Source organism: Alligator mississippiensis, chromosome 12, assembly GCF_030867095.1.
Source record: "Alligator mississippiensis isolate rAllMis1 chromosome 12, rAllMis1, whole genome shotgun sequence".
NCBI lineage: Eukaryota > Metazoa > Chordata > Crocodylia > Alligatoridae > Alligator > Alligator mississippiensis.
Genome location: NC_081835.1, coordinates 32,135,584 through 32,162,714, shown reverse-complemented (window position 1 = coordinate 32,162,714; position 27,131 = coordinate 32,135,584). Strand labels below are relative to the sequence as shown.

At 47.2% G+C, this 27,131-nt stretch overlaps 1 long non-coding RNA gene across 3 annotated transcripts in view; it reads left to right on the top strand.

Annotated features, from left to right (window-relative positions):
- Positions 1–16,671, top strand: part of LOC109285328 (uncharacterized) — a 34,797-nt gene extending 18,126 nt beyond the window's left edge. For 2 of the 3 annotated variants that reach the window (XR_009456088.1, XR_009456087.1), the window contains exon 2: positions 9,833–16,671. This is a non-coding gene — a long non-coding RNA (uncharacterized LOC109285328). Of the gene's footprint in view, positions 1–6,595; positions 8,948–9,832 lie in introns of those variants that run through there. The other variant, XR_009456089.1, reaches the window with a different exon arrangement.
- Positions 16,672–27,131: the final 10,460 nt, after the last annotated feature.

The window sequence follows — 27,131 nt, the reverse complement described above, 5'->3', positions numbered from 1 at the left end:
GAAAAGGGCGGGAAACCCCCACCCTGGCCGGAGGGGGGGGGGCAGGGCCTGAGCCTCTGAGGCAGCCAAGTCTGGGCTCAGGCTCAGACTTGCCCTTCGCCCTTGGAGCATGGAGGTAAGTGGGGCTGTGGGGCAGAGCTGGGGAAGACTGTTGGGGGCTGAAGGAATGGGGGCTGCTGCTGGCCCCAGGTGGCACATCACAGCTGGGAACAGGGCCAGGGGGTGAGGGCAGGGGTGCCTCTCTGTGGGGGTCTTTGCAGGCAAGAGATGTGGGTTCCAGTGTGGTGGTGCCCGCCATGTGCGGGCTGCACACATGCCGCCCAGCCACCTGCCCAGGGGAGGGGGTGAGGGAGGCTGGCATGTGACCAGAGCACAGCTCCGTGGCCAGCTCTGCAGCCATGGCAAGGGATGGGGGTACAAGGGGGGGAGCTTGGGCTCACACGTGGCGGTGCCGCTTTCCTAGAGGGCTGTGATGGCAGTGACGGCTGCTGCCTTCAAAACCTCCCACTGCCACCATGGAGCTCTGCCTGGAGCTGTGTGGCTGGCTGCTGGGTGGCAGCAGCAGCGTGGTGGTGGCCGGACAGCACGCAGCCATCCCCACCACCACCCTGTGCTGCGCTGCTGCTGCCAGCCACACAGCTCCAAGCATGGCTCTGCAGCGGCAGCGGGAGGTTTTGTAGGCAGTGGCCATCATTGCCGTCATGGGCCTCCAGGTAAGCGGAAGCGTCGCGTGCAAGCCCGAGCCCCCGCCCCTCCTCCGCGCCCCTATCCCTCGCCATGGCTGCAGATCTGGCCATGGAGCTGTGCTCCAGCCGCATGCCAGCCTCCCTCTCCCCCTCCCCTGGGCAGGCAGCCAGGTGGCATTTGCGTGGCCCACACATGGTGGGCTCCACCACACAGAGCCCCGCATCGCATTCCCACAAAGCACCCCTCCCCCCCCCACAGAGGGGCACTCCTGCCTTCACCCCCTGGCCTTGCTCCCAGCTGCGATATGCTGCCTGGGGCCGGCAGCACCCCCCACTTCCTCAGCCCCCCACCATCTTCCCCAGCCCTGCCCCACAGCCCCCAAGCTCCACTTACCTCTAGGATCTAGGGGTGAAGGGCATGGCTCCACGGTGGCAGCGCTTGCCCACAAAGTCCCCTCCACCCTGCATGCAGCTGCCACCACCCCGTACTGGCGCAGAGCCATGCAGCCGGCTGCAGGGCATGCCGCTGCATGCAAGTCCCCTGTTTCACCCCCTAGCTGGGCAGCACATATGTGGCCCACACACAGTTGTTGCCACTGCACTGCCACTGCCATGCCCTGCGCCACTTGCCCACAAAGCCTTGCAGGTGGCCGTGGGATGATAGCGCAGGGTGGAGTGGCAGAGTTGTGGTGGCGGCCTCCATGTGCGAACCTCCTGTCAGGCTGGCCAGCATGTGTGTGGCCTACAGAGTGGCACCCCTGCCCTCACCCCCTGCCCTGCTCCTGGGAGTGGGCACAGGTGTACACTCCCCTCCTTCTTGATCTACCCCCCCAGCACCTTCCCTTTCCCCTGCCCTGTCCCGCCCCTTCCCCCCCCCCACACAGTTACCTGCTGGGGTGGGTGTCAGTGTCTGCATGTCTGTGGGTCTGGGGGGCTGTTGTGACTGTGGGGGGGGGGGGAGTGCAGGGCACCAGTAGCGCTGGGAGGGGCTGTGGGGGGCCTTTAATTTTTATCACGGATTTTTGGTTTTTAATCAGAGAATTTGCAATTTTTAATCGGAGAAAACCAGGATCCCTGGTAATCACCTGCCTGCCTAGGAGCTCTGAGCCAGCTGACAGGGATGACTAGCTGGCCCTGGAGGAAATTAAAAACTCCCAGAGAGATGGTACTGGGGAAGAAGGGAAGCTGAAAAGAAAGGCAACACTGAAGTACTATGGTGAAGCCTTTTCCCTAGATAGGAGAGGCGAGGCAGGTGGAAGTGTTGTTGATGTTTTGTTACTCTGTTTAGTTTGAGGTAGGAAAGTGGGGAGGCTGGTTCCTGGGCCTGGCTAAAGGAGTAGCAACCTGCTACATGTGGTGGTGAATGTGGCCATTTAAAGTTTAGCTGCAGCAACGGAGACAGGAACCCTGCCAAAACCCCATGGAGGGGCAGCAGCAGCAACAACAGCAGCTTTTCAGGAGCTCCAAGTCCAGCAGCTGTGGTTCCAGAGGGAGCAGCAACAGCAGGAATTGCTGAAGCAGCATTTGGAGTAAAAATATACACCAACCTAAGATGGTGAGTCTTTTGGTTTCCAGATGATAGAGGCTGGAGTACTCACCAAGATGGGACCTGCAGATAACCCGGAGACCCTTCCTCACAACTTCTGAGTGGGTGGCAGAGGCCTATGTGGCAGGGCACTGGTAGTGACTGCCACTTTAAGGACTGGGCCATGGAGGGGCAGCTGCAGGTGCTGATTAGGGCAGCCATTTTAAGTCCCAGCTCCCTGAGCTGAGAGCAGTTCATGATCAGCCAGCAGAGGAGAAACACCTCTTTGCTAAGCTTTGCCAGGAACACCTTGAAGGTAAGGGTAAGGCTATGGGGATGGCTTGGAGGCCTCGTTGGTCGTGGGCATGATCTAGAACTGCACTTGGCCAGTAGGAAGGCCTGTTGGGGCTGCTGTGGTGTGGCAGTCCCCATGTAAGTAAGGTGGGTTGGGGTGCTTTAACCTTGGCCCCCACCTTTGGGTGGGTTATTTAATGCAGGGAAGGCTGGGTAATCTTGAAGCAGCTGAGCTTGCTGGGGTGAGTGATCTCGTAGGACCAGGCACATATTGCGAAGCACCTGAGCTGGGAATGAGGGACCCTGGAACTCTGTGGACAGGCATGCAGCTTAGACCTGCCCTGAGGTACCTCGACTGGCCCATGCTGGAGCCAGGACCCAAAGGGGGGTTGAAAGGCCAGGGGCCCACTGCGAAGGATGCCCAGAGAGCAAGTGGCTCAAGATCCCAATTGTCTTGAGACGGGGCCAGGGCCTAAGGGGGAGCCAAAGGTCCCAGAGAGGGAACCACAACTAATGGGGTGAAGGATACAGCTAACTGTAGCTGCTGGGGATGCCATCTACGAGGCTTGGGCCGCAGTGTAGGGGTGAAACGGAACTGTAGATATTCCCCTAAGCATCAGGGGTCAATGGGCAGCCTCCCACCTAATTAACACCTCCTTACTATTACATAAAGGCATGGCAGGTGAGTTAGGTGGGCAGCTGGCTCATAGACAAGAGGCAGACTGGTGCTTGCCTTGGGGGTGAAAGCTTGCCCTTGTCAGCCTATCAGTGGCCACAGGATTCATGGACTGTGAGAGTGACCCCTCTGTTAACTGGGGAGGTGCAAGCCACTTACCGGCCCCTAGGAACAGATTCAGCCCAGGATTATAAGATCCTTAAAGCTGCCATACTAGACATGTTGACCCTTACAGAGGAGGCCTATCACTGCAAGTTTTGGCAGGAGACTTAGGACCTGAATGCACAGCCTCAAGCCATGGCTTAGAAATTAAAGGACTTGTGCATCTGCTGGCCAAACCCTGACTCTCACAGTCAGCTGCGGAAACAGTGGAACTGGTGACCCTAGAGCAGTTCTGTGCCATCCTCCCAGTAGGAGGCCAGAGGTAGATGTATTGACAGTGGCTGACCAGCTTGGAAGAAGCAACCTGGAAAGTAGAGGACTTCATGGGGATGGCATTGGACTGTATGGATCCCCTGGAAGGCCAGCAGGTCCCAGAGCTGAAAAAGCCTGGACTTCAGAGAAAACAGGCAAGATCTCTAAAGAGACCTCTTGTAGGGGTGCTACCTCCTTCTCCTCTGAGACACCAGCCAGGGGGAGGGCCCTAGAGTGATCCCTCTGTGGAAGATAGCCACCTGGGGCATCCTTATGGCCCAGGAGGAGGAAGGGGTGCTCTGATGACTTGTTTCCAGTGCAGGAAGAAGGGCCATCAATACTAAGACTGCCCTCAGATGGACTGTGAAGTATGTCCACACCTATGTCTCAGAGGTGTGGCAGGAGAGCCCAGACCAAAGGGATATGTGGTCCGACCCAGTTAAGATAGGGGTATATCCATATTGCAGGGCTTATAGACTCAGGCTCTAGCCAGACTTTTCTCCACTAAGTGATTTGTGAATCTGGCAGACATCCTGGTAATTGAATGTGTTTGTGACATGTATTCATGCAGATACCTGACCAGAACCCATAACACAGCTGAGCTTGACTATCAAGGGACAGGAAGTTCACATGACAGCTGCAGTGTCCAACCATTTAGCTTACCCAGTGGTGGTGACTGTTGAGCCCCAGTCTCACCCCAAGTTGTTTCAATTGGCTTAAAGAGTTGCCCGTAATAAACAAAGTAAGGCCTAGGTGGAATCTCCAGTGCCAGCAACCAAATGGAAGGTGATGTCATTTTTAGGGTTAGTGAGCTACTATTGGCAATTCATCCCACAATTGTTTGCCATTGTGGCTCCACTAACTGACCTGCTCTAGAAGGGAGCATGTCAAAGGATGCAGTGGTCACCCAGGTGTGAGTCAGCATTTGGGACAGTAAAATAGCCACTATGCAGTGTGCTGGTCCTGTACAGCCCAGTCTCAGCAAAGCAATTCATATTCTAGAAAAATGCCTCTGAGCAAGGCTTGGGGGCTGCTGTCTACCAGGAGTTTGAAGATGGAGAACACCCCAGCCTGTACCTCAGCATGAAGATCCTCCCCCAGGGAACCAATATATGCTGTGATAGAGAAGGAGTGTCTATCAATTAAGTGCTCAGTGGAGACTCTCTGTTTATCACCTACTAGGGGCCTGTTTTCTTTTGGTTACTGACCATGTTCCTTTAACGTGGCTTAATACTATGTGGGAGGCCAACCCTTGGTTAATAAGATGGTACCGGTCATAGATTCATAGATGTTAGGGTCGGAAGGGAACTCAATAGATCATTGAGTCCGACCCCCTGCATAAGCAGGAAAGAGTGCTGGGTCTAGATGATCCCAGCTAGATACTCATCTAACCTCCTCTTGAAGACCCCCAGGGTAGGGGAGAGCACCACCTCCCTTGGGAGCCCGTTCCAGACCTTGGCCACTCGAACTGTGAAGAAGTTCTTCCTAATGTCCAATCTAAATCTGCTTTCTGCTAGCTTGTGGCCATTGTTTCTTGTGACCCCCGGGGGCACCTTGGTGAATAAATACTCACAAATTCCCTTCTGTGCCCCCATGATGAACTTATAGGCAGCCACAAGGTCGCCTCTCAACCTTCTCTTGCGGAGGCTGAAAAGGTCCAGTTTCTCTAGTCTCTCCTCATAGGGCTTGGTCTGCAGGCCCTTGACCATACGAGTGGCCCTTCTCTGGACCCTCTCCAGGTTATCTGCATCCTTCTTGAAGTGTGGCGCCCAGAATTGCACGCAGTACTCCAACTGCGGTCTGACCAGTGCCCTATAGAGGGGAAGTATCACCTCCCTGGACCTATTCGTCATGCATCTGCTGATGCACGATAAAGTGCCATTGGCTTTTCTGATGGCTTCGTCACACTGCCGGCTCATGTTCATCTTGGAGTCCACTAGGACTCCAAGATCCCTTTCCACCTCTGTGCCACCCAGCAGGTCATTCCCTAGGCTGTAGGTGTGCTGGACATTTTTCCTCCCTAGGCGCAGCACTTTGCATTTCTCCTTGTTGAACTGCATCCTGTTGTTTTGTGCCCACTTGTCCAACCTATCCAGGTCTGCCTGCAGCTGTTCCCTGCCCTCCGGCGCGTCCACTTCTCCCCATAGCTTTGTGTCATCTGCAAACTTGGACAGAGTACATTTGACTCCCTCGTCCAAGTCACTGATGAAGACATTAAAGAGTATCGGTCCAAGGACCGAGCCCTGCGGGACCCCGCTGCCCACACCCTTCCAGGTCGAGACCGACCCATCCACCACGACTCTCTGGGTGCGACCCTCTAGCCAATTCGCCACCCACCGGACTGTGTAGTCATCCACATCACAGCCTCTTAACTTGTTCACCAGTATGGGGTGGGATACCGTATCGAAGGCCTTCCTGAAGTCTAAGTATACGACATCCACCCCTCCTCCTGTGTCCAGGCGTTTCGTAACCTGGTCATAGAAGGAGACTAGATTGGTCAGGCACGATCTGCCTGCCACAAACCCGTGTTGGTTTCCCCTCAGCATAATTTGCCCTGCTGGGCTCTCACAAACGTGAGCCTTGATAATTTTTTCAAAGACTTTACCAAGGATGGAGGTGAGACTGACTGGCCTATAGTTGCCCGGGTCTTCCTTCCTCCCCTTTTTGAAAATGGGGACCACGTTAGCCCTTTTCCAGTCCTCCGGGACTTGGCCCGTGCGCCACGAGCATTCGAATATTCCTGCCAGTGGCTCTGCAATGATGTCGGCCAGTGCCTTCAGCACCCTCGGATGGAGCTCATCCGGGCCTGCCGACTTAAAGGCATCCAGTTCTTCCAAGTGACTCTGCACCACCTCAGGATCTACGTATGGAAGTCTGGCGCCTTGCTGCTGCCTCTCTACAACCCCAGTGAGAGACTTGTTGTGCCCCTCACTTAGGAACACTGAGGCAAAGAACTCGTTGAGGAGTTCAGCCTTGTCCCCCCTGTCTGTCACCAATTGTTTCTGCCCATTTAGCAGGGGTCCTATTCCTCCCTGGGCCTTCCTTTTACTCCCAATATATCTAAAAAACAATTTCTTGTTGTCTTTTACTTGGGTTGCCATCCTCAGCTCCATGGTAGCTTTGGCCCGTCTAACTGCCTCCCTACAAGCACGAGCAGAGGAGGTATATTCATCTTTAGTGATCTCATCCTGTTTCCACTTTTTATGTGCTCCCCTTTTGGCCCTTAGGCTGCCCTGGATTTCTCTGGTCAGCCATGGAAGCCTCCTGGCCCCTTTCCCTTTTTTGCCTCGCTCAGGGATTGTCTTGCTTTGTGCTTGAAGGATCGTTTCCTTAAGGCACAGCCACCCTTCTTGGGCTCCCATCCCTTCAAAACTATTCTGCAGTGCGTCCTTGACTAATCGCCTGAGTGCATTGAGATCAGCTTTCCTAAAGTCTAGCACTTTCACCCTACTAGTTACCTTACCCACTCGACGTCTTATGTTGAATTCTATTATTAGGTGATCACTGTCTCCCAAATGGCTACCGATCTGGAGGTCCCCTATCATGTCATCCCCTGTTGCCAATACCAGATCCAGTATGGCATTCCCCCTAGTGGGACCATGCACCTCCTGTGTCAGGTGGAGGTCCTGTACACAGGTTAGAAACCTGCGTGAGCGATGGGACCTTGCTGTCTGCGTCGATGGGACCTTGCTGTCTGCGTAGCCTTTTGCTTTTTGTAATCTCCCATGTGTGTCCTTTGATGACCAGCAGGACCCTTGGCCTGGAGAGTGGAAATTTGTTCTCTGATGCATAATCAGCTTGCCAGCTAGAGCGTCTGTGTGCGCGCTGTCAGTTCTTTCCTGCCATGACTCTGATGTTGCATGAAAAATAGAGAGGCTGATCTTCTTTATTCTCATATAGCTTCCACACAGATGCCGCAGGTCCCATAGTTTGGGGCTCCACCTTCCCTACACTCCACCTAGCACCTCCCAGATGACAACACAAGAAAACAATGTTCAATCAGAATTTGCAGTAGTCTCTTCCCGGTGCTGTCATGAAGGTATATGCAATCCTCCGTGCCAGTATGTTTTCCCCCTTCCCACTTTGGAGCTTAAAAGTCCTTCTCACACCACTGTTCGCATACTGAGGCTAGGGGAATTCAGCTTTCTTTCCTCAGTGTTCAGTCTGAGGCTACACTGTAGATCATCCTGGCCTGTCTCCAGTAGTCATCATTGCTGAGGCCCATTCTCGGCTGTCCAGCAATTGATCTGGCTCCTCCAAGCTGGCTCCAGTGATAGCCGCTTGCTGCTGTGGTTCCCACCATTTTGCTGCCAGGGCCAGCCTTTCAGCGTGCGGCTGCTGCAGAGCCACTACATGCACTTCTGGTTCCCCTCTTACCATCTCTGGGTGGGTTTTAAACTCCGTTGCTGCGTTCTGCCCCTCACAATGGGCCTGGTGGGTTCCTCTTAGCTGGGCTCATCCTGGGGCCGGCATCCCCAGACGTGCCTAGTGTGCTTCTGGGTCACCATCAGAGAGCTTCAGCCCAGCTGCTGTTGCAACTGATCGGGCTCCGCTGCCACACTTTTTCAATATGCCAATGCCCAGGGGGTTGCATGTGCAAATGCAGACTTCTTCTCCCACGGTCGAAGGGTGGGGGGTGTTAAAAGTGGAAGAATGTATCCATTCTTGGGAATGTGGAAATAAGTTTAACCAGGCCTCTTACTTGACTAAGAGAAGAGACAGAGAGAGAAAGAGAAGAGAAAAAGATGCTGCTGGTATGCGTTTCAAAATGTTCTAAGATAAGAAAAAACCTTCATGCCTTGTTTTGTCTTGATATATTAAGATCTGTGTGCAGATGTTAACCTCCTCCTTTCCCTCAAACCAGCAGCTGATAACTGTTCCCATAACACAGTGTTTTTGCTGAATAAGTAAACTGCCTACGTGTGACAAACGAATGATCAACTTCTTCCTGTTTCTTCAAGGTTCCTCTGTCTGAACCATACATCTTTTCTCACGGTCTAAAGTATAAATACGCTTGTAAACTTATAGAACTCAGAGTTCCTTTGAGAACCCTCCTTGTGATCACTTGTATAGCTTTAAATAAACCAAGATGGCTCTGTCAATTCTGATACAACCACAACGCGAAGTTTGATTTCTTCCACAATTTGGTGCTGTGACTCAGAGACGCCTGGAGTGATCGGTTGAGATACAGACCGTCTCCTCACTGACGCCCCGGCGCCAAACTAAAGTAAGAGACCTTTTGAAATCTCTATTGGGGCTTTTCAGTGAGAGACTGCCTGTGTGTCTTCCTGTTCGCTGCTTGAGGCTTACCCTATCCGACCCTTTTGCTTCCAGAATTGTCAGACCCACTATGTAAGTAGGAACTGTGAGTAGAAAAGAGTTTGAAACTGTGTTGCTGTTGTCAGTGAATGTGTTTCCTCGTGTGAATTGAGTTAAGCTCTGTAAAGAACAATGAGGTCTTTCTGAAGCTAGGAGTGGAAACCTTGTGCAGCCACCCCGAGGATGACAGACTAGTTCTGTGTGCTCTTCAAAAGCAAGGGTGCAAGGTGGAAACTCTTAGACTGAAGGAGATCAGGGTTGTGTGATGAATTTTCCCTACCCCCACTCTCATGAATGAGCCATGTCTAACAGTGAATAACTGCATTGTGTGCCGGTGCTGTGAAATCTTGTCTTTGGACATTAGCCACAGCATTCCTGTGCCACTAGCAAATGTCACAACCTGACCAGACACCCTCAATAAACATTTCCTGTGTGAAGTGAGCTTAAAGACATGGGGAGCGGAGGGTCTAAAGACATACCGGCTCCGCCAAAAGGGACTCCAGCATTGTACATGTACACACACTATGGCCATAAGTTGTAAGTTTCTAGACAAATGGAACTGGTATACCAGAGATGATTCTAGCTTGCAGTTTCCCCTGGAGGGAACATTTGATTTAAGTAAAATCATTCATCTCTGCGGAGCCCTTGAGTCGTGAGGCAATAAAACGCCACAGACTCAGTGGGACACATTTTTTGATTGGTATGCAGAAGCTTCCAAAAGACGTCAAGAATCTCAAGTTTGGAGTCTTAAGGACTTCCAAGAAAAACTAAAATCTCAGATAAAGGAATTGAAACAGGAAAATGCACCAATAGGGGGTCCCCCATCAACAGCACCATCAGCACCAACACAACTTTATCCACAATTGACTGAAAATGAATCTGTAGAAGACATAATTGATTTTTTTTATTTTTTTTTAGTGTGCCACCCCCATACCAGTCCCAGGAGATCTCCTAAACCTTGTTAAGTAATTCCCCAATATCCGGGAAGAAGCTCCGAAGTTTAGAGACATATTGGAAACTGTAATCAATTGTTATGAGCCAACATGGGCATATTTAAACCAATTAATGAGAAGCGTTCTGTTACGCCTCAGCTCTGCATTCTTGGGCAACCCTGGCACAGGATGCAGTCTGTCTGACTCACAAAGGACTCACCCCCCCCTCCCTCCCCTCCTCTACATAAATGAAACTGATTAAGATGCAGTGAGAGACGCACCTAAAACTCTCCAGATAAGGGTGATAAGAGTGAACAACTGCCCTCGGTCTCATTTACATCCGAGATGGAACCAGATGACCATTCATTTACATGAGAGATGGAAAACAGAAAGCCTGAAGCAGAGACTGCAGTGAATTCTGGGACCAGAGAAGCAGGAGAGCGCTGCATGATGGGGAATCTGTGCTTCCAATGTTAATTAACCCATGTTCACACACACCCAGCTCAGCATTTATCAGACCAGTTCTAATCTGGATTTGCTAAGGACTTTTCTCCCCCCAGACACACACACACAGCTCTAAGTTTAATAGGCATCTCGGGCCGTACATTCCCCGGTCCCAGTATGGGAGGCCTATTTAAACTTGATTGACTAAAACTCGGTTGCCGGGTTAGGGAATGCTGAGGCAAGAGACCGAGTCAGAGGGGGTATGGGCAACATTTGAACAATGGTTAAGGGTTCATCACAGCATCCAGCCTGCTGGAGCCCTAATTACAGGTGTTGTCATATCTTTCCTGAGACGACTGGTGGGAGTCCTCTCCACAAAAGGTTATGAGCACCCCAATAATTGCTTTAAGTCTGTTAAAAGACTATAGTAAAATCTGGAAAAGTCATGCTAAGCTGAGGCTTGTGCACAACAAGTAAAAATCCAAAATCCTGATGCTGCAAGCTATCTATTGTTCCTGAAGAAACCATGAGATATCCCATCAGGATATCTGCCATCCATAGGAATCTCAAGCTGGCTCCCAAGTATTTGGGTTACTCCCTAATCTTAAGTGTTTCCTGATTATCAATCAGTTTCCTGAGATGGTCCAAACCAGATAACCCCTTGTCAATAGAAAAGACAATGATTTACACTACTGAGGGTGCTTCAAAGCAGCTGAACTGAGGGTATAAAAATCTGTAAGTGTGTGTGCTTAAAAAAAAGAAAGAGAAAGAAAAAGAAGCAGAAAAGAAAAGGGAAAGAAGAAAGAAGAAGAAGAAAGCTCCTGTGCTGACACCATCCCCTGTCGTTCTTGGGACGCTGGAAGAACAGATCGTCTCTCTCTTCAAGGATTGTGCTACGGACTGTGCCTGTCAGCTTTGCAGCCTGGGTACCGTGGACTCGGTGAGATTCCCAGCGTTCTCTCTTCTTTCTAGGCATAAACTTCTGAACCTGACCTGTATCAGTTAAGCTTGAGCGAAGTTTCCCCAAATACTTAGTGAAACCAGGGTAGTATTGTCATTGTTTGTGTTTGTTTTTCTTTTGCATGTCTATTACTACTAGTACTATTATATATTTCATATGCTTAGCAATAAATAACTTTTATAGGCAAACTGGTAGTAATTGGGTATATTTTTCCTTCTCTGCTTCTTTTTCCTCCTGTGCTCTGCAGCAACGCTTCTTTTACCTATGCTAAAGATCCCTGTGAAGCCTAAATTATTGTGGGGTCTGCTCATCAAGAGGCCAAAGATTGGGACGTGCTGAGTTTGAAACACATAAGGGGATCAGCTTGTACAGGCTGATTGACCCAGTTTGACTCAGACGTGCCCTTATGAACTGAATGCTGGCCCATGAGGGTGCCAGCTGGACACCCAGCCGGATTCAGAGGGATTCTGTTTACCTGTGTGCTTGTGTCTGACTGCATTTTATTGTTGCTCTTATGAACTGATTCTTGGCATATGAGGGTGTCAGCCTGTCCATGCTGATCAGCCCGGCCAGGTCAGGCGTGTCACGTTAGTGTGTGTGTGTTTGTGTGTATGACTGATTTGGTGACTGGAGGAACCCAGTCCCATTGAGATTGAGTCCTGCAAGATAGCTCCACTGGGGGTGAGGGCTTGCAGAAGGGAGAAATACAGCTCCATATAGTAACACAAGCAGCACATTGACAGAATCACCAAGACCCTAGAAACTATCCTTTAATAAATGAGCACACCCCAAAGTAATGGGCAAATTTGGTAACAGTTCTGCCCTCCGAGGTCCGTAACCACCTCATTGCACAGGCTAATTGGCCTCCTGAAGACCCCGGAATGGGAGGTCGCTTAGTAGGTACCTGAGAATGTCTTCTTGAGGCCGTGCTTAAAATCTGCCCCAGGAAAACTGACTGGGCCAAAATAAATAACTGTAAGCAAAATAAAGGAGAATCCTCAGCAGACTACATGGATCTCTTGACACTCGTATTTGAAAGACATTCTGGCATTGAAGATGCAGCTGAAACTGCCCCAGAAGCAGTTGCTGCTGCTTTTGTCCAAGGACTTCTTTCTAAAGTCCAGGAACAGCTACGTACCAGCTATGTACAATTGCTGTAGGTTGGCAAACTAAGACACTTATAGAACTAGTCACCATTGCTAATCACTCTCCGAGCTGAAGAATTTTCTACAACTCCCCTCTCCTCTGCTGTTGTAAACGCTGTAGGAATTTCAAATCAGATAGTTCCTCATCCTGTTTCCCAACCCTTACATGTTTCTCTTGGCCCTGTTTCTGATCAACATGCCTTTCTCCTCAGTCCTTTTTCTCCTGTTAATTTGTTAGGCAGTACTATTTATTGTTCTCCTAATGGTGTTTATTTAGATGTTCCCTGTGTTAATGAAATGGCTGTACTTGCTACCCTAGCTAGCTTACCTCCTGAGCCTGAGTCCCCTAATCTTTCTGTGTTACAAGAGGAAATAATAAAGGCTGTCCTTCTGTTTCTCCGGTCCCAACATGCTAATGAAGTAGGGCAAATCCATACTGCCCAGCCTGTAAAAATTAGATTAAATCCAGCCACTATCTTATCCTGTATTCTTCCTAATGCCTGTTATTTTACTGTTGTTGACTTGTGTTCTGCATTTTTCTCTATCCCTATACACCCTGATAGGTGAATGCAAAGAGAAACTGGCTATCAGGAACTTCAGTATACCTGGACTTGATTGCCCCAAGGCTATACTGAATCCCCTTCTCTTTTTTCTCAAATTCTGAAGAAGGATTTAGATGACATAATATTTAAAGAAAATTCTGTGCTTGTACAGTACGTTGATTATCTGCTCTTGGAATCTACCTCACTTAAAGCCTGTAAAGCTGATTCTTTAACTCTTCTCACCTCTCTTGCTCTAAAAGGCCAGAAGGCATCTAAAGAAAAGTTACAACTTTGTCTCCCTTGTCCACTATTTGAGTCATGATATTTCCGCTGAAGAACGGCTGCTTTCTTCTTCAAGGAGAGAAGCTATTCTTAAAATCCCTAGACCAACTACTGTGTCCCAAATGCATACTTTCCTAGGCATAGCTGGCTACTGCCGCTAGTGGATACTTGGCTATGCCTCTATAGTCAAGCCACTGCAAAACCTGACTCTTGTTAATACCCCTGAGCCTTTGCCCTGGACTTCAGAAGCCGAAGCTGCTTTGGCCTCTATTAAACAAGCTGTCGCAAGCTCCTGCCCTAGGCCTTCCCGATTATACTAAACCCTTTATTCTTTTTTGTCATGAAAAAGACGGATTTGCACTTGCTGTGCTCACTCAAGCACATGGAGACAAGCACCGTCCCATTGCTTATCATAGCTCTGTTCTTGATCCAGTTGCAGCCGGACTTCCTCCATGTCTTCGTGCTGTAACTGCAGCTGCTATTATTGTTGAACTGTCCTCTACCCTTGTATTAGGCTCTCCCCTTTAAAGTTGCTGTCCCACACGCTGTAGCAGCCCTTTTACTAAAAACTAAAACTCAACACCTTGCAAATGTTAGATTGACTAAGTATGAAATTTTGCTTTTTCTGCTAGAAATATTACTTTAACTAGATGCCCTGTTTTAAACCCTGCCTCCCTGTTGCCTGCTCCTTCAGATGGTGAACTCCACGATTGTATTGCTGTTACTGCCCACCTAACAATGCCCCACACTGATCTAAAGGACACCCCCTTGCAAAACCCAAATCTAGTATTTTATGTTGATGGATCATGTAAAAAAAACTCAAAAGGTTCTCTTGTTGCATATGCAGTATGTTCCCAATATGATGTTATAGAAAGCCATCACTTGCCCAATGTGTATTCAGCTCAAGTTGCTGAGCCTGTGGCCCTTACCAGGGCTTGTACCCTAGCCTTTGGTACCTCTGTTAATATTTACACTAATTCTCGCTATACCTTTGGTATTGTACACGATTATGGTCAACTTTGGAAGCAAAGGCTTCCTCATGTCAGGAGGTGCCAAAATTAGTAATAGTTCATATATAAATGCCTTGTTAAATGCTTTACAGTTACCTTCTGCTGTTGCTATTATTAAATGGCAAGCTCACCAGAAACCTTATGATGATGTTACATGTGGGAATGCTCTGGCAGCCTCCGCTGCCAAAGCTGCAGCTATTTCCAGTCCTCAGGCTACACCTGTGTTTTTGCCTATCTCGATTAACCAGTCTCCATTGGCAAGTCTTCACGATGTTGCCCTCCTCCAAGATCAAGCTCCAGAACCAGAAAAATATATGTGGAGACTGGCTGGGTGTTTGTTACACCCTGACCATTTGTGGCGCTCCCCGGACGGCTGCCTGGTTGCCTCAATGGTCCTTCTTTCCTATCTTGCTCGCATACACCATGGCATAGCACACGTGAGCAAAGGGGAGAAGATAGAAGCTGTTAAGCTTGATTGGTTTGCTCAAAATTTTCCATCTGTGGCTCAACAATACTGTTATACCTGCCCTATTTGTCAAGCCCATAATGTGGGAAAGCCTGTAAAAACAAAAAAAGCATCACATCCCCCACCTTGGTGGCCATTTGTAAATTTACAAATAGATTTTATTCAAATGCAGAAATGTTGTTCTTATGAATATGTTCTTGTTACTGTATGTATGTTCTCTGGATGGGTAGAAGCCTACCCATGTGCAAAAGCTGATTCCATCACTGTGAGCAAAAAGTTGCTCAGAGACTTTATTCCAAGGTTTGGTATTCCTTTATCTATAAACTCCGATAGAGGAACTCATTTTACTGGGCAGATAATGAAAGAAGTCTACAAAGTCCTGCAAATCCAGTAGAACTTTCATTGCCTTTACCATTCACAAGCCTCGTGCCAAGTGGAATGCCAAAATGGCATTTAAAAAAATAAACTGGCCAAAATTTGTGCTGAAACTCACCTGAAATGGCCAAATGCACTTCCTATAGCCCTTATGAGTCTGAGATCTACTGTCAACCGAAAGACTGGACTCAGCCCACATGAAATCCTGATAGGAAGGCTCCCTGCCTCACCACTTGTTGCCTCCCACTTTTGCAATATACATTTACTTGATGATATTATTTTAGACTACTGTACGGCACTAATGAAGTGTTAAGGCTTTTCATTCACAGGTACAAGCAGCTCTCCCCAAGGAACCAGATGAGCCATGCCATTCCATCCTGCCTGGTGACTGGGTTCATTTAAAAGTCTATCAACGGAAGCCATCGCTGGAACCCCGCTGGAAAGGCCCATTCCAGGTACTCCTGACAACCAACACTGCAATAAAGTGTCAAGGACTCCAAATGTGGATCCACGCTTCACACAGTAAGAAAACATCAGCCCTGTTAAACCCAGAGTCTCCTCCATATCAACCTTGTAAACAGCCTCCACAAACTGGTCGTGAGCCTAGTGCCTGCCAACAGGAGAGCTCAAGACCAGTAGTAAGCCAAGTGCCTACTGACAAAGAGGATTTGCCACTACAGAGTGAAGAAAATGTACCCCAATGACACCACTATGCCCTTCAGGACAGGAAAAAGTACTCTACCTAGTTCCTGGTTCCTGAGGTGGGGTTGGTTAGTCATGACTTGAGTACTTCTCAGTCTTTCCTTTTGGATCATCTTATATGAACTTAAAGACTCACCAGCTAAAAGAAACTTTGTAAATGAAACTAGACTTCAAAACAGGTAAAAAAGATCACTTCCACACTGGCATGCTCACCAAAACACTTTTTTTAACTGTCTTATTAGTATGCAAAGGATTTAAATGTGTCTAAATGTTGGGTATGTTCCCATTTGCCTCCTAGTACAATGACAGGGGTGCCCATAATTGCTTTATCCCTTAATTGGACCAACTTTTGTGATATGTATGTTAAAATAGCGAAAGGTAAAGAAAAAAAGAAAAATTAGAAGTTAAAAGGCTCATGGCTATAAATATCTAACATGTTGGGCCAAAAAGGCCCAAAAGGGGGGAATGTGGAAATAAGTTTAACCAGGCCTCTTACTTGACTAATAGGAGAGACAAAGAGAGAGAAAGAGAAGAAAAAAAGATGCTGATGCTATGTGTTTCAAAAGGTTCTAAGATAAGAAAAAACCTTCATGCCTTGTTTTTTCTTGATATATTAAGCTCTATGTGCAGATGTTAACCTCCTCCTTTCCCTCGAACTAGAAGCTGATAACTGTTCCCAAAACACAGTATTTTTGCTGAATAAGTAAACTGCCTACGTGTGACAAACAAATGATCAACTTCTTCCTGTTTCTTCAAGGTTGCTCTGTCTGAACCATACATCTTTTCTCTCTGTCTAAAGTATAAATATGCTTGTAAACTTATAGAGTTCAGAGTTCCTTTGAGAACCCTCCTTGTGATCACTTGTATAGCTTTAAATAAACCAAGATGGCTCTGACAATTCTGATACAACCACAACACGAAGTTTGATTTCTTCCACAGGAGAGGGAATGTGTAACAAGGTGTATGGCTTAGGGGCTGGAGCCCAGCTGCAGAGGATTAGAGGGTAATCGCCTGCCTGCCTAGGAGCTCTGGGCCAGCTGACAGGGGTGATTAACTGTCAATGGAGAAAGTTAAAGGCTCCCAGAAAGATGACACTATGGAAGGAGGGAAGCTGAGCAGAAAGGGGGAAGGCTGGATTTTAAGTCTGGCTAAAGGAGTAACAATCTGCTATACATCCTGTCAGCAGTTGTAGAAAGGAATATTGGTCACAAGCAGATACTCCCAGGATATGCCAATCTCAAAGAACAAAGAGCTCTCGCACATGCAGCTTCTTCAACATGCCAGTTATTGTATGTGAAAGCTGCAAAAGTACACTGGTACTCACACATGGCATGCCACAAAAGGACACATGGATATCTCCCTGTCCCAGCCAAGGGGACCCTACAACTTGGCCCACAGCACTGCCAGACCCCACAGCAGTGATTCAGTGGCACCCTGGGATGCCGCAAGATTCTTCCAAGATGCTGCAACGTGTGAAGAGATAGGCAGATAAGCACGTGCGCAGACTTTCCCCTGCTTGGCTGATCCCCCACCCCACATTGTCTAGCTCCTCTGGAAGAAAGTAAGTACTGTAATATATAAAATAGTTTTTTTAAACTGGATGCCACTCAGTTCACACAAATTATGGAGGGATGCCTCAAACCCAGAAAGATTGAGAACAACTGCTCTATAGTCACCTTAAAAACACAACCCTGGATCACAAATAGTTCTGGTGGGCTGCTGCCCCATTGTCTCAGCCTTGCTAAATGCATCCATGCAAGGGCCTGTGTTTTCAAGCTCAGTATAACTGAGGAGTGGAATAGGATCAATCCAGATTGCAAATAGTCACTGAACACCTTGGAAATGGTGCTTAGCTCTACTGAACATGTACAGTGTCCATGAAGGTAGTTTACCCAGCTATAGCACTACATGTATAGATGTAAAAAGAGCAATTATGTCATGGTGGAGGGGAAGGATGCAGAATAACAATTAGATGCAGAGGCAAATACGTGATGCATAAGGGGTACTTTAATGTCTTCTCAGTGAACAAGGCATCTTCCCCAAGAATTTCAGAAGCAGGTATTCCAGAAGTTGGCCAATATTCTTTTTTGCTGGCTCTTATCACTTATATATCCAGAATAAAGCTTATTCAAGCCTTCTTCAGTTGCCTTCCTTTGAAAGAGTTTCAGTTCTGGTCTCTTAATGCGTCCTTCACTCCAGTCACAGTAGCTTCATTTATTTTGCTCCTGGCACCACACTGTGCTCAATGACTGAGAGCTAAGGAGGGTGACAGAGGTCTGCTCTTTTCAGCATCTGAGTTGTAGTTACTCAGCTTTACTTAACATGAGACCTTGACTTGGGTGACTGGCTTCATGCCTTTTTAATTACAGATGGCACAAACTGCTAAACTACTACAAATGCACTGACTGCTTTAGCATCACATTTATTTGGATTAAAATACACCATAAAAGAGTGTTGGCTTTGTTAAAGGTGGCTTTCCATTAATTAAACATATAATATAAAAATAATGGCAAAGCCCTCATAGTCACTGCATAATAGTCTACGATCAGCAGCTTAATTTAGAGCTGCAAGCTTACTTAGAAGGGTCTTGATTAGCTTGAAGTGGTCAACCACCATCATTTGCCCTTCCAGAGCTTGCTATAGTGACCACATCTGTAGTGTTGTAGCCTTTCACTTTACTATTAGCTTCCTAAAGGTTTACAAGTATATCTTTGACAGGAGTTAGGCTGCAGTGGTTTATGGTCCAATAACTATCTCTCTGGAAAAAATTAGCATATAGACCATTCTTGAAAAGTGGGCTGATGGCAACATCCTGGCTGAGGGACAACCAGGATGGGTTTGTTGTGGGTGGGTCTTGCCTGACCAATCTCATCTTCTTCTATGATCAGGTGACACATCACCTGGACAAGGAAAAGAGATTGACATCCTATATCTGGACTTCAAAAAAGCCTTTGATCTGGTGTCCCATGAGCTCCTCTTGGAAAAATTGGCCAAGTGTGGCCTTGGCTACATCATAGTCCGATGGCTGGGGAATTGACTCCGAGCCCAGATCCAGAGAGTGGTGGTTGACAGAAGTGAGTCATCCGTGACCAGTGGTGTCCCCTAAGGCTCCATCCTTGGACCTGTACTCTTTAACATCTTTATCAACAATGTGAATACTGGTGTTAGAAATGGAGTGGCCAAGTTTGCCAATGACACCAAACTTTGGGGTAGAGTGTCCACACCTGAGGATAGGCTGGTGATCCAGGCTGACTTGGATAGGCTCAAAAAGTGAGCAGATGCAACCTGATGACATTCAGTACTGACTAATGTAAGGTACTTCACCTTGGGGGAAAAAAACCTGCAGCACATGTACAGGCTCGGCAGTGCTACACTCACTAGCACCGTGGCCAAAAGGGACTTGGGGGTCATGATTGACCACAAGATGAACATAAGCCTTCAATGTGATGTCACAGCTGGCAAAGCAAACAAAACTCTGGCTTGCATCCATAGATGCTTCTCAAGTAAATCTCAGGGTGTCATCCTCCCACTATACTCAGTCTTGGTGAGGCTGCAGCTGGAGTACTGCATCCTATTCTGGGCTCCACAATTCAAGAAGGATGTCAAGAAGCTTGAGAGAATCCAGAGGAAAGCCACACACATGATCAGAGGACAAGAGAATAGGCCTTATGAAGAGAGGCTGAGAGCCATGGGACTCTTCACCCTGGAAAAGCACAGGCTCAGGGTTGACCTGGTGGTAGCCTATAAGTACATCAGGGGTATCCATCAGGATCTGGGAGAATGTCTGTTCACCAGAGCACCCCAAGGGATGACAAGATCCAATGGTCACAAACTCCTCCAAAACCATTTTAGGCTGGACATAAGGAAAAACTTTACTATCTGAGCCCCCAAGACCTGGAATAGACTCCCTCCAGAGGTGGTGCAAGCACCTCCTCTGGACTCCTTTAAGAAGCATTTGGACGCTTATCTTGCTGGGTTCCCTTGACCCCAGTTGACTTCCTGCCTTTGGGACAGGGGGCTGGACTCGATGATCTCCCAAGCTCCCTTCCAGCCCTAATGTCTATGAAATCTATGAAACTACAGCAATCCTAATTGGTTCTATTGTGTAGTACTTTGCATGTGTCAGAGGGAGAGGGGAAGGGTGAAAATTTAAGTTTTCAGTTTTTGCTGATAATATGTATCATCTTTGGCAATCCCTCACAGTCGAGGATGATTGTCTTCCCTGATCATTTTTTCTCTGTGTCCAAGGATGACTGATGAGGCCTTATCTGGGATCAACAGATTACTGCAGCTGGGACATACATTTCCATGCGGGGCCCTTGAGTCTTTCTGTCAGCATTGCTTGTTCTGCAGCTACTGTTTGGAAGTCAGTTGAGTGACAACCAAGTGGATAAGTTGGTGATCAGTCCAGCAATCATAAGCTCTTAGCATAGCTCAGGTGATGTGGACATCTTTGCAATCCTGGGCAAAGATGATGACATAGTCAGGTGCAATGCTTGGATCATGGGTGTTGCCATAATGTCTTGTGCCTGTTTTTGTGGCAGAACAGGATGTTGGTGATGGTGAGTTTGTGTTCCATGCATTTGGTCAAGAGGAGGATGCCATTGGAGTTGACCTTACCTACTCCTTCCTTGTTGATGGTTTCATTGCAGAGGTTAGAGTCCCTTCAGACTCTGGTTTTGAAATCACACAGAAGAATAAGCCTGTCTCTCTCCATAACAGCAGAAAGGACTTGTTCAAGGTTGGTGTAGAATTCTTCCTTGGTTTCATTGGCTCCCCACCAGTTTAAGATAGAGTTATGAGTTGCTCATTAATTCCATTGAGTTGGTTTATGAGTTCATTCTTAATGACAAAACCAACTCCATGAAGTCAGTGTTCTCCTTCCTGTTTACCCTTCCAGAAGAAGGTATAGCCATCTCCATGTTGTTTGAGCTTCCCATCTCCCGCTCACCAAGTCCTGCTCAGTGCAGCTACATAGATGTTGTCACCTGACTTCTTGGCCATGATTTCAGTGTGTCACTCTGGGCATTCATTATTAGGATTGTCTATTAGGGTTCTGATGTTCTAGGTCTCGAAAATGATGGTGTGTCTTCACTGGTATTTTTAACTACAGTAAAGGTGATCCCACTGGACATGGTTATTTGGCCAGGAAGAAGGTAGACAGGCTATGTTTAGGGCACCTTTTCTAGCCCCTTCTGCCTGTGGGGTGAGCAGAGCAGATCCTGAAGAAGGTTGCTTGGTTATAGTTACACCCGCTGAATCACCCTCCTGTCTCACCCAATTGCTAGATAACCTTTTTGGAACTTCTGCCTTCATGCCAGTTCATGACTAGGAGCTTCCAGACCTCACAATCCTGCTCCTGTCACCATTAGTTGGTTACCAAAGGCCTTGAAGAATGTGTTGGAAAAGCTGTTTTCATGGAAGACACCTGTGCATTACTTCATTTATTATGGAGAAGCTGCTGTACATCAGCTTTCACATAGCTCTTGACAGAATGGGACCTTAATCCAATGGCAAGGAGACCAAGACAATTGGGGATCTCATTTCACTGCAGCCTTCATTCGCCTTTGCAGCTGTTGAGACTCTAACATCTTCTTCCACCTGCTGTGCCATTGAGGACTTGTAGAGCCATGGTTGAGGGCTGGGCAGATTTATTATAGTGGCAACCTGTTCTCACCATGTCATAGTACTGTCGAAGGATACATGTGGCTTTTCAGAAGGGAAAGCATTGCCATCTGTTGTCCTCACCACATCCTGGTGGTTCTACCACTGTTTGGTGAGCAACTGCTTATTCATCAGTTACCCCTATTTATTTCACAGCTAAGGTCATTCTACTACCTACCACCTATGCCTATGCTGGGTAGTGGTACAGCTCTGCCTTATGGAATACGTATCATAACTAGATAATTTTCAAAGATCTTAGGAAATGTTGCACACTAAATACCATCATTCTGCTGTAACTTTACTGAAGTGGGTGGAGCTGCATCAGAGCTTTATGAATAATTACAACTACTCACCACAAGGTGTCTCCTCTTACTGTTTCTATTACGTGATAAGCAAGGATTTTCATGGGTGATATTTTTTTACTGGACAAACTGTATGTTTGGGATAAACTTAGATAAAGCTTTAAACACAATATGCCTCTTCCATATTTCCTGGCATCATGGCTACAACATCAGCCCAACACTATTTCTGTTATGTATTATCTCAAAGCTAGATATCAACAGCATCAGAATTACCTCTTCATCCCCTGAGTACTTATATTAAATATTCTCCTATGAGCATAAAATTACTTTTTCTACTATGTCAAAGGTAACCAGCTGTGTCACAACACATGGCTATTCGACTGAGAATGTTTGTTTGTTTTTTAAGTACCTGTAATTGCATGCACTGTTTGGTTTTAGAATTGTTGTCCAGAACAGAAGATATATCATCAGTTTTGAACTTAAGAATGCCAATGTTATTTGATTTTCACTAGTAAAGTATTATAATTTAGAAACTCGTAACTGATCTTTCTTTCACTGTTAAATCTAATATTATAATAATATCATCTGTGGAGACTGCTTCTGAGCATTCTTGAGTCAAATTCAGTCCTGATGGAAATAAGTGCATCTTACAGGAAGAGCACACAACAACTGCTGAAACTTCCTTAGCCTGACAAAGGGTTTTTGAACCTGAAAGCTTGCTTAAAAATTGTTTTCCAACTATTTAAGTTGGTCTAATAAAAGATATCAGATTCACCCAAAGAACCTTGTCTTATCTGATTTTGGCTTTTTGCTCATAATAGTAGTAACAAGGAAGACTAAAACAGGTTACAGACTTCTTATACCAAATTACCTGCAAGATATGTTATGAAATGTACACACAGGTTTCCCTTGCCAACCATTGGGGTAAGGCTCCTGAAAGTTCCCGTGTTTGGCAAAACCATGGTTGGCAAGACAAAAGGCTTATAGGAAAAATGGTAGGTGGTGGGCTGATGCACAGCCAAGGAAAACCATGGTTACTCAAAATTGTATACCATGGTAGCCAAAATGGTATATTGAATATTAAGCATAAATACTCAAAACCATAGTTGGTGAGTGAAACCTGTACTACTAGCATGGGAAGAAAAGGTTACCAAGCTAGGTTCACCTTAATTTAGTGAACTGCTTCAGTTTAATGCATAGCTGTTTTATATTTAACAGTATTCCTACACTTAAGGAATGTCTGAATGACAAACTAGTGTTAAAAGTATTCCTTCTCCGTGTCTTCTGGGAATAAATTACAGCCTTCTCCTCAGATTATCACAGATCACCACTTCGGCTTCTAAAGGAACTTTTCTCAGTTTCCTCATTTGATAGCTTGTCCATTAAATGGCAAGACAAATAAATGCACCCCAAAAATGACCACTGTACTTAGCTTTCTGCAGGTAGCATCCTTCCCTATTTCTTCTAGGGCCCTCACAGGCATTATTTTTGTAGTGCTACAGTTTGTATTGAGAGGGTCCAGAGAAGGGCCACTCGCATGGTCAAGGGGCAGTGGGTCAGGCCCTACGAAGAGAGGCTAAAGGGCCTGACTCTATTCAGCCTCCACAAGAGAAGACTGAGAGGGGATCTGGTGGCCATTTACAAACTCACCAGGGGGGACCAGTAGAAATTGGGGGAGGCTCTGTTCCTTCAGGCACCGCTGGGGGTTACTAGGAATAACAGCCACAAATTGTTAGAGAGAGGGTTCAGGCTGGACGTCAGGAGGCATTACTTTACAGTTAGGGCTGCCAGGCTCTGGAATGGACTCCCAAGGGAGGTGGTGCTCTCTCCTACCTTGGGAGTCTTCAAGAGGAGGATGGATAGATATTTGGCTGTGGTGTTATGACCCCAGCACTTGTTCCTGCCCGGGGCAGGGGGTCGGACCTGATGATCTGTTTAGGCCCCTTCTGACCCTAAGCACTATGAAGCCATGAAACTATGAAGACTGCAAGCTTCCCTGATTGTGTTCTTATTGGGCAGGCTATCAGGGAGTCAGCTGCTCTCCTTCTCCCCATTAGGGAGAAAGACCAGTCATATGCCCTCAATATCTTAATCTGGAGTTTGTGCAAGAAACCATACCTCTCCTTGTGTTAGACCTTGTGTAACTGGAGTGTTTCTGGTTTCCAGGGGGCAAGGAATAAGGAATTTTTTTAAGGCAGTGCCACAGCATCCTGGGGTGCCTGGAGACCCTTTTAAAGGTGTCACTCAATGAGTACTGTTAGGTGTACAAGCATAATTCACAACATAAACCTAGAGATGTCAAATAGAAATGCATAATGTCAATACTACCCTGACTTGCGGTGGTTTTTTTAAGTTCTTTGCAACAGAAGAATTCTGCAGTAAAAAAATTAGTGAAAAGCTAGCATTTTCTGGGAAGTGCTTTGAATCTGAAAATGTTGAGAACCACTGCTTTAGGGGAATACCCCACAACCACATTTTTGTAAAGAAAGGAGAAGATCATTTCCCTTGGTAAGCACTAATGAGTAGGGCTGTGCGAAGCTTCATTTTGGAGAAGATTCAACCCAATTCAGAGGCTGAATCTCCAAATCTGAATTGAATAATTCGAAGCTTAAAACTTTCCAAATTGAATTGGAGCCTCTGAATCAATTCAGAAAAGATTCAGAGATTTGGAGGTGGTGTTTCAGGGGAAACAGAAACTTAGAAGAGAGAGGGGGAATGGGGGGGGGCGGGGGGACGGGGACTGACATTTCTAGTGGGCCAGTGAGTGTGATTTCTCCCTGAGTCCCCTTCCAATCACAGTGTCTGGGGGGTGGGACATAGAAACAGCATAAAAGCCTCTATCTGCAGGCTTTCTGTCCCTTTTGTGAGCTGCTTCACTTGATTGAGCAACAGTGTCTGAAAGGTACTGGACTGGCTTGGCTTCCTAGTCAGTCACCTGCTCCTTTTTGCTCTTAGAAAGGATTGGGTAGGATATAGTTTAGTTTAGCATGGAATCCCTCTACTTTACTTATCCAATTAATTTCTTTCAATTTATATTTGTTCTCTTCCCCCCCCCCCAATACTTTTTAAAAAGAATGCTCAGTGTTTTCACTGGCAATGTGATCTATCACTGTGCAGGGAAGCACACATTACACACACTCACACGCATAATAGAAGAAAAAGTAGTCAGATATTCATAGAAGAAGAAGAGATTGTATATAGTTATTGGTTTTTAATATTATTAGCTATAGTTAGTTTACATACAGACTAAAGACAACACAGAAGAAGATGTCAGACAGAGATTCAGATTGAGATTAACACACACAACGGAGAACTCAGAGTCCTAGAAGAAGAAGAAGATGTATTATTATTTTAGGTACACAGCACAGAAGAAGAAGAAGTAGTAGTAGTCACACATTCACATTAATAGCACATCACAGAAAAAGACACTACATATAGTTATTAATAATCACTCATCATCCCAGTGCAGTGCATTACCTGAATCACACTATACACAACACAGAGTAAAGAAAACACACAACACAGAAGAAGTAGTATAGTCACACGTTCACATTCGTAATTCATATATCACATCACAGAAGACACCATATATAGTTATTAATAATCAATAATCATAGTAGCAGAGTCCACACACAACACAGAGTAAACAAAACACAACACAGAAGAAGAAAAAGAAGTTGCACATTCGCATTCATAATTCATATATCATGTCACAGAAGAAGAAACCATATATAGTTATTAATTATCAATAATCATCATAGCAGAATCCACATACAACACAGAGTAATGAAAACACAAAACACAGAAGAAGTCAGTCACACACACACCTTTTTGCAGGACAGGAAAGATTAATATGAAGTGTGCTGGAAAGGCAGGTGACAAGTCTTCTGGCAGGGGAGGGAGAGAGGCTAGAGGGGGTAGGGGGAGGGCTAGAGCTGCAAGTTCCGCCCCACAAACACAGACACATCCTCTTCACAAGCAGCCATGAGGCTTCTGCTGCCAGTGCAAGCAAGGAGGTGGGAGCAGTACCTGACATCCCTGCACCTGCATCACCTCCCCTAACTCCAGAAATAGGCACCAACAGCAGAATGCCCGTCTCCTCCACCCCAATTTCATCTCCCAGCATCAGCCTCCCACTGCCAGAGGAGGAGCTGAAGCTGGAACTAGGGGACCTGAGCTCCCTAGCTAAAGCAATTCTTGGGACTGAGGAGGAATCTGACTTTGTGCTCCACACCCCTCAAAGTTTCCCTAGACCCAGGTCTCCTCCAGAAAGCACCTTGGGGGAGGTTGAGGTTGTGGAGGCTCAGGCAAGTGGGGTCTCCTCCAAGCTGAGGTGCTGGATGAGTCCCACACGGCAAGGGAGATCATGACGGGAGATCATGGTGGCCATGAGCTGCATGGTACATGGTGGCTCATTGGACAGGGAGAGCTCACCCATTGGTTCATGGTCACCAACAATGGGGCCAATATTTTCAAGGCTGTCCATGATGCCAACTTTGTTGGAATCCACTGTGTGGCACACAGCCTGCACCTCATAGTCCGGGATGCCTTAGAGGTGCACAGGGCTGCCGGTGACGGCTCTGCCACTACCAGCCAGCTCAATCCAAAATGTAGGAAGGTGGCAGACTACTTCCACTGCAGCATCAAGGGGAGCAAGATACTGTGGGAAAAACAGGCAGAGCTGAGCATCCTGCAGCACAGAATCATGCAGGCTATGGAGACTCAGTGGAACTCCCCATACCTGATGCTGGAAAGGCTGGTGGAGCAACAGAAGGCCATCTGTGAGATGGCCTTGCTCGGGGAGATCGGGATCAGTGGTCTCCTTAACAGAGCTGAGTGGGTACCATCTCCCAGATCTTGGTGGTCCTCAAGCCCTTCCTCAAGGCTGCCAAGACCCTCAGCACTGCCAATGCCCTCCTTAGCTAGGTGATCCTGGTAGTGAGGGAACTGGAGAACCAAATGGAGAAGTTCCAGGGGATCAATGTTCCTGTGTGGGGCAAGCCACTGTCACCAGACATGCAGGAACTAGTGAGGAGGCTGAAGGAGGACATCAGGAGACAGCTGGATCCCTTGTGGTCCAGTACAGTCCACGTGCTGGCAGGCATGTGCAACCTGAGGGTGAAGGGGAGCATGTGCACTGGCAGCACCAAAACCCTTGATCACTGGATGTAGGTGCTGGTCAGGAAGGCAGAAAGGCAGAGGTGAGTGGATGTAGAAGAGGGAGATCCACTTTCCCGTGCCCACACTCCCGTCACCAGCACAAGCACCAAAACCAGAACCAGACAATCTGCTCCATGCCAGCTGCTGCCAATATGGGCCATGGACATGGCTTCAATGCTGGGGTCCAAACGCACCAGACCCCAGCATTGGGCAGGTAGTGCTGAGGCTTTGG